The sequence below is a fragment of the Mus musculus genome, chromosome X, assembly GCF_000001635.26.
Source record: "Mus musculus strain C57BL/6J chromosome X, GRCm38.p6 C57BL/6J".
Taxonomy (NCBI): Eukaryota; Metazoa; Chordata; class Mammalia; order Rodentia; family Muridae; genus Mus; species Mus musculus.
In genome coordinates this window covers 13,202,002-13,215,212 of record NC_000086.7, presented here as the reverse complement: position 1 = coordinate 13,215,212, position 13,211 = coordinate 13,202,002, and the positions used below count along the sequence as shown (strand labels likewise).

The 13,211-nt window shown below is 45.7% G+C and overlaps 1 pseudogene; it reads right to left on the bottom strand.

Annotated features, from left to right (window-relative positions):
* On the bottom strand, positions 11,376-12,695 carry Rpl3-ps1 (ribosomal protein L3, pseudogene 1; annotated as a pseudogene).

Sequence of the window (13,211 nt, the reverse complement as noted above, 5' to 3'; positions counted from 1 at the left end):
TTGGGACAGGGTCTCATGTTGCCCAAGCTGGCCTTGTGTAGCTGAGGGTAACTTTGAACTTCTTTTCAACTGTGTGTGTGTGTGTGTGTGTGTGTGTGTTTATGTGTAGGAGTTTGTGTTCCTGTGTTGGTGAATGTAGGGAAGTGACTGGAAGGCAGAGGACGCCTTTGGGGCTCTTCCTCATTCACTCTCCATGTTGTTTTTGGTTTTGTTTTGTTTCTTTTCTTTTCTTTTCCTTTCTTTTCCTTTCTTTTCTTTTCTTTTCTTTTCTTTTCTTTTCATTTCGTTTCTTTTGGTTTTTCGAGACAGGGTTTCTCTGTGTAGCCCTGGCTGTCCTGGAACTCACTCTGTAGACCAGGCTGGCCTCGAACTCAGAAATCCGCCTGCCTCTGCCTCCCATGTGCTGGGATTAAAGGCGTGAGCCACCACTGCCCAGCTGTTTTTGTTTTTCTATTCATTTGCTTTTTGCTTTTTTTTTGTTTTGTTTTTTTGGTTTTTTTGTTTTTTTTTTGTTTTGTTTTGTTTTGTTTTCTCTTTTATTTTTTTTGTTTTATTTTGTTTTCGTCTTTTGTTTTTTGTTTTTTTGTTTTCTTTTTTATTCTTTTATGCTCTTTTTTTATGCTTTTTGCTTTTTAATTGATTAATTTTACATGTATGGGTGTTATGCCTGCATGTGTGTCTATACATCCTGTGCATGTAGTGCCTGACAAGTCCAGAAGAGGGCACCAGATCCACTAAAACTGGAGTTACAGACAGTTGTGAGTAGCCATGCTGGTGAAGGAAATTGAGCCAGGTCTTTTGCAAAAGCAGCCAGTGCTTTTTAACTGCAGTGCCATCTCTGCAACCCTCTACTTCATTTTTTTGAGATAAGTCTCTCACTGAACCTAGAGCTCATGAATGAGGTTAGCTTAGCTGGCCAGTGAGCCCCAGGGACCCTCCCATGTCCACGTCCCCCAACTACAATTACAGACAGACACCATCATGACTAACCTTTTCTGTGGGTAATCAAATGGAAGTCCTCATGCTTTGAGACAAACAGTATAGCAACCTGAGCTGTCTCTCTAGCTCCTGACCTTGAATTTCTGATTCTCCTGCCTTCCCAAGTGATGGGATTACACATGTGGGTTATCATATCCATTTCTTTATGGGGTGCTGAGGGTTAGTTCATGCTTGTCACAGCACCAGCCCAGTTTTGACTGGGATCCTGCTGAGAAGTGCAGAATAGCCTCACGGGATACCTGGTCATCAGTAAGGACCCAAGAATCCTCTCAAGTGACAGCCACACCCTAGGCTTCCTTACTTAAAGTAACCACGCTTTTCTAAGAGAATGCTTCAGCTTCTGGCTGTCAGGGTGGGTCTACATGGGAGGAAAGGGGAGCGAAATACTTGGCAGAGGATACACCACTAACTTTTATTTTATCTTATTTGGTTGGTTTGGTTTGGTTTGTTATTGTTGTTGTTTTGGGTTGTTTTGTCTTGTTTTGTTTTGTTTTGTTTTGTTTTGTTTTGTTTTGTTTTGTTTTTGTAGCCCTGGCTTTCCTGGAACAGGCTGTAGAGACCAGGTTGGCCTTGAGTTTGATGAGTTTGCTTGTTTAAGATAGCGTATCTTTAACTGTCCAGTAACTGACTATGTAGACCAGGCTGACCTGACTATGTAGACCAGGCTGACCTAGAACTCCACCTGCCTCTGCCTCCAGAGTGCTGGGAGCTGGACTTGTAAGACCCCCTTTCGGGGACCCCCACTCTAGTCTTGGGAGTGTGAGAGCACCCAAAGAAACACGAGGACCCACTCGCTGTAATTACATGAGGACGTTTAATTACGGAGCTCCGGACCAACATGTATCCCACACAGGAAATAACGGATGCCGGCCACGAGGCTCGAAAGCCAGGGGCTTTTATGGGGTAAGGGGCTTAGGGGTGTGGAATTCAGCATAGCGACACACTATTGGCTTATTCAAACATTAACAGAAAGAACACAGGGCATCAGGACTTTGTTCCTGTGGGCTGGGGGCTTATCTTTGTTCACATAGCAACCAGTTGATGTATATGACTTTACTCGGTGCCAAGGGGTAACAGAAAGGAGGTTCCGGCCAGATGGTGTGAACTTAGATAATGTAGCCCCATTTGTCCTTGAATACCTTTTCATCTTTACAGTCAAGATGTTCTTAGGAATGCCTTATCAACAGCCCTGCCTTGGCCTGCCTGGGGGCTTGCTCTGCTTTGTTCTCAGTCCCAGACGGGGCAGTGGGCTCTTAAACAACTCACAAGTTACAATATTTTATCTTCCTACAGACTCAGGTCCACTGGAAGAACAGGATGCCCTCTTAAACAGTGAGCCCCCTCTCCAATACCAATTCTGTGAGAAACATTCAAAGATGGACATTGCCAGCAAGGATTCTGGAGAGGCCTGAGAATCCTTGCAGGTTTCACCTTTTCAGTATTTTGATGTTGGTGTTAAGAGCTAACTGACTTGGGCTAGAGAGATGGCTTAGCCGTTAAAGGCTAGGTTCACAAATAAAAAGATAAGAGATAGCTGAGGCAAAAACCAGTATGAAATTAAATTAAATTTCCCCCATTGTTTTATCAGGCAAAAGGATCATATATTACCTCTATTTAAACTTTCTTTCCTCTGCAGGGAATGGTGGTTCATGGTTTTAATTCTCAGAAGGCAGAGGCTGGAGGATGTCTGTGAGTTCAAGGTGACTAAACGGTGAGACCCTGTCTCAAACACACACACACACAACACACACACACACACACACACACACACACACACACACACACACACACAAAACCTTCTTTTGGTGTGTTTCAAAAAAATTGTCACAATTTATTTTTTCTATTTTATTAGATATTTTCTTTATTTACATATCAAATGCTATCCCAAAAGTTCCCTATACCCTCCCCCCGCCCTGCTCCCCTACCCACCCACTCCTACTTCTTGGCCCTGGCATTCCCCTGTACTGGGGCATATAAAGTTTGCAATACCAAGGGGTTTCTTTTCCCAATGATGACCGACTAGGCCATCTTCTGCTACATATGCAGCTAGAGACACGAGCTCTGGGGTACCGGTTAGTTCATATTGTTGTTCCACCTATAGGGTTGCAGACCCCTTCAGCTCCTTGGGTACTTTTTCTAGCTCCTCCATTGGGGGCCCTGTGATCCATCCTATAGATGACTGTGAGCATCCACTTATGTGTTTTCTAGGCCCCGGCATAGCCTCACAAGAGACAGCTATAGCAGGATCCTTTCAGCAAAATCTTGCTGGCATATGCAATAGTGTCTGGGTTTGGTGGCTGACTATGAGATGGATCCCTGGGTGGGGTAGTCTCTCGATAGTCCATCCTTTTGTCTTAGCTCCAAACTTTGTCTCTGCAACTCCTTCCATGGATATTTTATTCTGTATTCTAGGGAGGAATGAAGTATCCACGCCTTGGTCTTCCTTCTTGATTTTCTTGATTGATAATTCTGCCATGTTCGTTTCCTGGAAGTCAGGGTCAGCTTGTGTAAAGTTGTTAAACAACATCCTAAATGTGAAATGTCAACCCTCATCCTAAGCTACTTCCCCCTTTTCAAAGCATTGAATGAAGACTTCATTGGGTTTTATAGTGGCTTTCTGATTTTGGTAGTCTATACAAGAAGGGAGTTTGAAAGTTCTTGTATATCGTTAATTGTCTGCCCATGTCCTGCCTGAAATACCATGATTGTTTATGAAAAGTATCTTTAATAAAGCTGGTTACAGTTAGAAAAAAAAATACATTGTCTCTTTTGACAACTTATAGAAATACCTGAAAAATCCCCAAGTGTGGTAGTGTGTGTGTGTGTGTGTGTGTGTGTGTGTGTGTGTGTGTGTGTGTGTGTGATCTCAGCACTCAGGAGGTTGAAGCAGGACAGTCACTAGCCCCAGGCCAACCTGGGCTAAGCAGCAAGATCTTTCAAGAAAAAAAATGATGTTGGAAAGATGGCTCTGCAGTAAAGGCGCTTGCTACTAAGTCTGCCGATCTCAGCTCAGTCTCCAGGCCCCAGATGCTAAAAGGGGAGAATCAACTCTCAAAAGCTGTCCCCTGTGGCACTCATAAAGGGAATCTGTTTGTTTGCTTTTGGTTTTTCCAGACAGGGTTTCTCTGTGTAGCCCTGGCTGTCCTGGAACTAACTCTCTAGACCAGGCTGTCCTTGAACTCAGAAATCTACCTGCCTCTGCCTCCTGAGTGCTGGGCCTAAAGACATGTGGCAATAAATGTAATTTTTGAAAAGAGAGAGGGTAAAACTGTTCCTCCAAATGAAAGGAAATGAGAATTAAAAAGAAAGAACAAAAGTTAAGTGTAAGCACACTGATGGGGCAGAAGGCTTGCCACAAGTTCAAGGTCAGCCAGGACTACAAGCAGGGTGGGGGGAGAACGAATTTCATCACAAAGTCAGCTGCTATTTTATCTATTGCATTGTTGAGTTCTGCCGTGTAAGACCTCTCCAAGGTAAAGAGCAAGCACACACACCTCTCTACTTACCCTAGACAGAGAACCCGTGACAGACCAATGTACTGATTGCACCAAAGTCCAGCTTGATGAACTACTGAAAATCATAGTTTTACTGGGGTTTTTAACAAGTGTATGGCAAGGGGTTACTTACAGGAGCAGGGGTGACTACAAAGCAGATGCATTCCATAAGAACCCATCCAAACACCAGTGACAAATCCTGAACCCTGAAGTCCTCTGCTTAACTGGACAGATGGACAATTGGACAGGTCTGAGAGATCTCCTTTTGGCAGCTGGTCAGTTTCCTCCCCCAGTGATTGTTGGCTGCTTCTAGCCGAAGAAAGAGAGCCTTTTAGAACCTTACATGGTTCAGGATTCAGCATGTGACGTCAGCATTTCAACTCTGTCTCCTAGGCCTCTAGGAGGGAATGTTTCCCAACCCTTTCTGATAGTTTAAGTTTTGTTTGTTTAATGTTTATGCGTATGAGTGTTTTGCGGGCATGTATGTCACCTTGTGTGTAGCTGACACCATTGGATTCCCTAAAACTGGAGTTAAAGGTGCCACATGGACCCCGAGAATCAAACCTGGATCCTCTGCAAGAGCAGGTAGTGTTCTTGCCTGCTGCACCCTTGATGAACCATCCTGCCTCCATCGTATTTATGGCTAAAACTGTTTCTCAAGGATTGGGCTATGCCCCACTTGTAACCTTTCCTTCAAATGGTTCTATACTGCTTGTTCCAGGAAACAGCAACTGTGCCTTTGTTCCAAAAAGTTATGACCATGTGACAACCCTATTTTTTTGTTTCAAAAGGTTATTATGACCACCTTGCAACCATGTCCTTGTTTCAAAAGTTGTTAAGACCAATTTCTTTTTTTTTTTTTAAGATTTATTTATTTATTTATTTATTTATTTATTTATTTATTTATTATATGTAAGTTACACTGTAGCTGTCTTCAGACATTCCAGAAGAGGGAGTCAGATCTCGTTATGGATGGTTGTGAGCCACCATGTGGTTGCTGGGATTTGAACTCTGGACCTTTGGAAGAGCAGTCGGGTGCTCTTACCCACTGAGCCATCTCACCAGCCCAAGACCAATTTCTTATGCTCTGCTCTGCTTCTGTAACCCTGCCTGTTTGCCTGTCGTATCCCCCATTTGGAAAGCCCCTACCCCTAAGCTATAAAAACATTATCTCCCTCACATCCAAGGCTGACTCCTTGAATTCCACCTTAGAGGAGGCAACCCATGTATACACATGAATTAAAAAAAAAAAAAAAGAGCTTGCAGGTTTGCAGTGGACTATGGTGGCCCCCACCTTTAATACTAGCACCCCGGTGGCAGAGACAGACAGCTCTCTGAGTTCGAGGCCAGCCTGGTCTACAGAGTGAGTTCAAAGACAGTCAGGACTGTTACAGAGAAAAACTCTTGTGTGAGTGGAGGCGGGGGTAGGGCAGGGGGTAAGCTTGCTTTAATTAATTTGACCATGATGATTTGGGCTGGTGCTCTCTATTCAAATCCTTGATGTCAACACCATTCCCACAGCCCTCTTTTCTTTGAATCTTTTGAGATGAGGTCTCACTGTGGCTGGGTGATTTGCCTCCATGTCTGTGTGCCACCTGCATGCAGATCTTGAGGAGGTCAGAAGAGGGCAGTGGATCCCCTGGAACTGGAGTTACAGATAATTGGGAGCCCACCATATGGGGACCAGGAATTGAACCCATGTCCTTTGGAGGAGCCATTAGTACTGTAAAGCACTGAGGCATCTCTCTCAGTCTCATAACTAATAGCTGGGATAACTTTTCACAGACCCTCTTTTGGCTCTGAATACTTGAAACACTGTTTCTCTTCCACCACCTACTTTCCAACTGCTGTGGCTCAGGGTGGCGTTACCAGGTGGGCAGGCAGATTATTCCTGGAAAGCATTCCTGTCCTAAGATGGCCAGTAATTCCTATATATGGAAATATAATGGTCCATTAAAGTCATTCCAACTGTATCGCCAACTCGAGTTCTCAGGATCCAGAAGTCCCTTAGCCTGTGGGAATGGGACAAAGGGAGAGTCATAGTGGGGGAGATAGCAGAGTTCTGTTTTTAAACTGGGATAGTTCAGGCTGGCATAGAACTCACAGGGAATCCCCTGTCTGTGCCCCTGTAGTGGCAGGATTACAGATATACACCAGCCACCACTTAACCAATTAAGCTCATATCATCCCCTTTCTCCAATTTTACACACATGTATGGTATGACAGTTACGTTCATTTTGGGGGATTCCAGCAAACAAGGAGCCCGATGCTTGAGCCTTAGTTCCGGCTTCGTGCTCTGGATATGTAAAAGGGTTAGGTGCTTTTTGAGTTCTGATTAACAAAGGGCAAAAAAATCGGGGGTTGGGGGACGCAGCAGAATCTAAGATGTCGTGGGTACAAAGCACTTGGATCTGCGCAACCGCCACAGTTCCCTTCCCCCACTTCCCAAGCCATTGAGCAGACGTCTCCAACCCCTCGTGGTTCATGCCACCCTGCGGCCACTAGAGGGCAGCAGAGCCTAACGTCAAGCGAGGTCTGGCACAAGAGCTGGTTTTCCAAGGGGATTTCCGAACCACACTCCCTTAGACTTCCGGTGACACCACCCATCTTTGGCAACAAAAAGTGTGCCGGCTTGGCCAGGCAGAGAGCCGCGGAGTCCTGACAGATGCTGTTCTGTTAAAGATCAGGTTGCTGGAACAGTGTGGCTTCCTCGCCACCCCTATGGACAAAGGTCCACGTGGCTGTGGGGCCAGGCCCTTAAAGGAAGTAGCACAGAGCTGGCAGGTGTCACAGCCTCTGTGTATCCATAACTAATCCTCGTCACCACTGAACCCACACAGAAACATTGTGAGACCAGAGACTCCTATGGAGATCAGGAAGAGACCCTTGCCCCAGGCCTTTGGTAGGGACTCTTAACAGAAGTAAGACCCCAGGGCGAACAAGTTGCTGTTGGCTGGGACAGGGGAGCTGCGTGAGTAGATGATGTGGGGTCAGGGCTGGAGGCATCTTACTTGTGACCAGGTGGGACCACGCCCCAGGGTGGGCACACCATCCCAGACTGCAGGTCCGATACTTCTGCCAACAGCTGGTTTCTGTGGCCGGTACTGGTTGTGGCCCAGCCTGCCTTCAGCGCCTCAGGGCCAGCAGCTTTATGATCACCAGCTGCCAAATGCCACGGGCATACCATTTAAAAGCCAGCCCCCCCCCCCCATCGCGGCCTACTCTTTCACCCTGTCTCTCTGTCTCTTGTTGTCTGGGCTAGCCCATCTCTTCCCACCCAAATAAATTCCTTTCGGGAGATCTATTGTATGATGGTATGATGGTGTAATCTTTGGGACACACTTTAGTAACCCCAACCCGCCAAGGGATTCTGCTGGTTAACCCTTACTCTGGTGATACGGGATCTAATGGGGACTCTTCGGCCATGCACTCTGCAACTGAGACACAGCCCCAGCTCTCTGAGCTGGATTATTTTGTTGTTGTTGTTGTTACTGTTTTTATTTTTATTTGTGTATGTGGGCACATAAGTACTATGTCCTAAGAGGCCACAGTCATTGTTACCCCTAGATCTAGAGTTATGCTAGTCTCCCCTCACCAAAATGTGCATTTTAAAGGTGGTTACAGGACAGTTCCAGAGATGGCTTGGTGACCTGTTAAGAGCACTGGCTGCTCTTCCAGAGAACCCGGGTTCCATTCCCAGCCCCCACATAACTACTCAAAACCGGCTGTAACTCTAGTCTTAGGGGATCCCATGTCCTCTTCTAACTCCAAGGCCATAGACACAAATGAAACATTCTTACCAAAGAAAAAAGTCATCTAAAAACAAACAAACAAACCCAAAGACTCCTGGGGTGGCAATCCTGTAATCTGTTGTTTGTGGTGCTGTTTGGTTGTGTTTTTCTCTTTTACAGGGTAGGAATGTGGGCCCTTCCCCCAGCCTTGAGTTGGCTAAACAAGTCGCCACCGCTGGAGCCAGGCGTCCTGCCCAAGCGGAAAGAGACTGCCCGCCCGCTGAGCTGCTGAGAGCTTCCTTTGCAACTCAAACCCAGCTGAAACAAAGGGGCTCCGTTTTGTGGTTTTGCCTATAGAAATGCAGAGCTGAAAAATTACAATTTGAGCCATGGTCAGAGAAACTTTGTCTTGGTTTGTTATTTCTCTCCTCCCACTTCTCTCCCATCCTAATTCCATTCCCAGCCCTCCTTCCAGGAATGCCTGGTTCTCCAAGGCCACTGGACGTGTAATCCAGACCTTTCAGGAGCAAACAGTCTCCCACAGCCCAGCTAGAGTCATTTCTTTCTTTCTTTCTTTCTTTCTTTCTTTCTTTCTTTCTTTCTTTAATTTATTTATTTATTTATTTATTTATTTATTTATTTATTTATTTATTAGGTTTTGAGTTTTGTTCTTTGTTCTGTATTGTTGTTGTCTGGTTTTGTTTTGGAGACAGGGAATCAAGTAGCCCAAGATGGCCTTGAACTCATTCCAGTCCTCTTCCCTCCACATCTCAAATTCTGAAATTACACACGTATCACACCACTCTCTCTTTCTCTTTCATCTCTCCTTCTCTCTGTGTCTCTCTGTCTGTGTGTGTCTCTCTCTCCGTGTGTGTGTGTGTGTGTGTGTGTGTGTGTCTGTGCCACAACAATCAATAAAGTTGGTCTGTTTTCTTGTAGGAGCATACATAAACTAATCCACCCCCAGGTATGTTTGTTACCGAATTTCCAGTTGCTTACCCAGAGACACTGCAGGCCTGGTGGCAGGGGGCAGGTCTGAAAGGCTGCCCTTTTGTAAAAGAAATCTTCAAGTATCTGAATCCATAATGAAAATAGCAAAGGGAGAGGGGGTCTGACCTCTGGTACTGACACAAAGGAGCACAGGTGGTACTTTTCTGAAGACCCCATGGGCATCCCAAGGCAACCCTGGCCTTCACTTGCCCTGGAAACCAAACCCCTAGCCCTGCCTGCCAGGCCTTCACTTTCTCTCTCTAACTCTGGATAGTAGTCCAAGAAGAAATACAGCTGCTTTTATTCCTTTTTATTGTTATTTATCTATTTTGTTTTGTTTGAAACAGAATCTCATTTGCCCAAGCCAGCTTGGAAGTATGGAGCCCAGACTGGCCATGGCCTAATTCTTCATGGGTCGGACTACAGGCCTGTGCTACCCAGTCGGTTTTCTCACTCTAGCTCCCCCTCCCTCCTTCTGTCCCCTGCATCTCTTGAGACACCCCCCTCCCTTCTCTCTTTCCACTGCTTAGGGTGGAACTCAGGCTCTTGAACCCCCTACGAAAGCCCCCTACCACTGAGCTGTATAGTCTTCAGCCCTGGGAAGATATCAATTTTAGTGATCAGTTATCTCTTTGAGATTTCATTGATTGAATTTTTTAAAAAAGATTTATTTATTTATTATATGTAAGTACACTGTAGCTGTCTTCAGACACTCCAGAAGAGGGCGTCAGATCTTGATTGAATTTTTTTAAAAAAAATAGTTTACTTATTTTTATTTTATATGCATTGGTATTTTACCTGCATGCACGTCTGTGTGAGTGTCAGATCTCGGAGTTATAGTCGTGAGCTGTCATGTACGGACTGGGAATTGAACCAGGGACCTCTGGAACAGCATTCAGTGCTCTTAATCACTGAGCCATCTTTCCAGCCTGGTTGATTGTTGTTGTTGTTGGTTTTTTTAATTTAATTTTTTTGTGACAAGAGCTCACTTGGTAAGTGCCAGCACATTTCCATGGGAGAGGTTTATTGGGGGTGGGAGAACAAAGGGGGATGACAAAAAAGAAATTTTTTTCTTTTTCACAAAAAGAAAGAAAGAAAGAAAGAAAGAAAGAAAGAAAGAAAGAAAGAAGAAAAGCGAAAGAGAGTGACAGTCAGGGGGCTCTCTGTCTTTTCTTTGGACCTTGATGTAATTACAGGCACCACTGTGCACAGGTAAGGGCAGGCAAGTGGACTCTGGGAATATATGATGAGTGCCATGGCAACAGACATGCAGGTCCTTACCTGGTCACCTAGGAGTGACGTCATTGTCATTGTTGGATGATACCAGCTACTGTAAAGCCAGTTCCTGATGCCAACACCAGGTGATCCCCTGACTTGACCTAAAAGAGAACATTTCAAATTTACCACCTTTTCTGTCTTTTTGTTTTGTTTTGTTTTTTGTTTGTTTGTTTGTTTGTTGTTGTTGTTTTTTGGAGACAGGGTTTCTCTGTGTAGCCTTGGCTGTCCTGGAACTCACTCTGTAGACGAGGCTGGCCTCGAACTCAGAAATCCACCTGCCTCTGCCTCCCAAGTGCTGGGATTAAAGGCGTGTGCTACCACGCCCAGCTTTTTTTTTTTTTTTAATCATTTTGACCAGATAAAATCCTCAAGGATTGTGATAAGGTGTGGGAAATGGAGCAGCCTACACCTGGCCCTGGCTACAGGCCTGGTCCTACCTTGAGTTCAGATACCCACTGTGCTCTCACCCCAAGCCAACCGGGTAGGGACTGCCCGTCTGCTTACCAAGTTTCCTTTGTGACTACCTTTGACTAGGGGAGGGGGCAGGTGACTCTCCCCACATCACAGGTGCTCACAGGACTTTGTCTGATTAGAAATCAATCACGCTGCTTTGTCAACAACTGCAGCCTGGCTACCATCAGTCGCCCTAGAAGTTGATTGGATTGCCATCCCCCAACCTCAAGCCAGATCATTGATGTCACAAGAACAACTTTCAGGATGAGCCACAGACTAGAGCTAGTGACTTTGTTAGTTATTTGGAAGAAGACATATGGGAAAAGGACAACAGAACACCGCTGACTGTCCCCACCCCGCGGGTAGATGTGGGTGTCTCAAGAGTTGTGTTCAAGTGTCTTTTTTTTTTTTTTTTTTTTTTTTTTTTTTTAGTAGAAATATTTTATTGGTGAGACCCCACCATCTGCACAAAGTGGTCCTGGAATCAAGCTCCTTCCTCCTTGGCAATGCGATCTTTCTTGAGTGGTCCCATAAATGCTTTCTTCTCCTCCATGGTCTGGAAGCGACCATGGCCAAATTTGGAGGTGGTGTCAATGAACTTCAGGTCAATCTTCTCCAGGGCCCGACGTTTGGTCTGAACCAGCAAGGACTTACGAAGAGTAAGTACTCGCTTCTTGGTCCCCACCACACAGCCTTTGAGCATGATGAAGTCATTGGTCACCTCACCATAATGCACAAAGCCACCCAGTGGGTTGATGCTCTTGTCAGACAAGTCATAGTCAGTAGATGCATTGTTCTTGATCAGTTTGCCATCCTTGATGAGGTAGCCTTGACCAATCTTGTAAATCTTCTTGTTAATCTCTGTTCGGTGATGGTAGCCTTTCTGCCCAGCTCGAGCCACAGAGAAGGCGACACGGGCAGGGTGCCAGGCTCCAATACAGGCAACTTTGCGCAAACCTCGATGGGTCTTTCGGGGCAGTTTCTTTGTATGCCAACGACTGGTTACCCCTTTGTACCCTTTGCCTTTTGTCACGCCAATGACATCAATCATCTCATCCTGCCCAAACACCTGGTTCACAGGAACCTGCTGCTCCAGCCGCTCTCGGGCCCAGTCGAGCTTCTCAGCCACAGTGCCTCCATTCACCTGGATCTCCATCAAGTGTGCCTTCTTCTGGCGTAGAGGAAGCAGACGCATCTGAGTGTGGGCAATGATGCGGATGACCTGGCAGTACTTCTTCATGCTGTTGAAGTCCTTCTCCAGCTGCTTCTTGCCTGTGTCATCCTGCCATTTCTTACAGTACTTGGTGAAAGCCTTCTTCTTAGACTTGTGCCAGTTCTTATAGAAGCGCCTTTTACACTCATCGCTGATGTGCTCAGCAAATACAGTCTTGAAGGTCCGGAGGCCTCGTGGGGTCTCAACATATCCCACAATGCCCACAACCACCATTGGGGGAGTTTCCACAATGGTCACAGCCTCCACGACTTCTTTCTTGTTCACCTTAGATCCTGGCCTGTCAACTTCCCGGACGATGTGGGTCATGCCAGCCTTGTAACCCAGAAAGGCTGTGAGGTGAACGGGCTTGGAAGCGTCATCCTTAGGGAAGCTCTTCACTTTCCCACGATGCCGGCTGCTGCGCTTTCGAGGCAGGAAGCCCAAGGACCCATGCCTGGGAGCTGAGAATTTCCTGTGAGACATCTCGCCGCCACACGCCGCAGATAGAGAGCCAGGTGTCTTTATAGTGGCTCTGTATGTGAGTGTGGAGTTTACTGAACTGTTTGCTCTCTTCAAGGGATATCATTTATAACAAAGCTTAAAGATTAATAAAGCTAAAATGTAAGTGACAATGCAAGTTATGTGAGGGCGGGAGAAGTGGCTTCACAGGTTACGAATGGGCGCTGCTCGTGGACCCAAGTTAGGTTCCCATAGGGATGACAGGTGGCTCACAACTGCCTCTTTCATCTCCATGGACACCTGAACTCACAGGCACACTTTTAAAATTATGCTTACGATTCATTTATTTATTTATATGAGTATGCTGTCTTCAGACACACCAGAAGAGGGCATCAGATCCCATTACGGATGGTTGTGAGCCACCATGTGGTTGCTGGGAATTGAACTCAGGACCTCTGGAAGAGTAGTCAGTGCTCTTAACAGCTGAGCCATCTCTCCAGCCCAAACACACTTTAAAAATAATTTTAAATAATTTTTTAAAAAGTAATGTAAAAATATACAAGCTGGTTTACTTAGGGTTTTTTGGTTTAATTT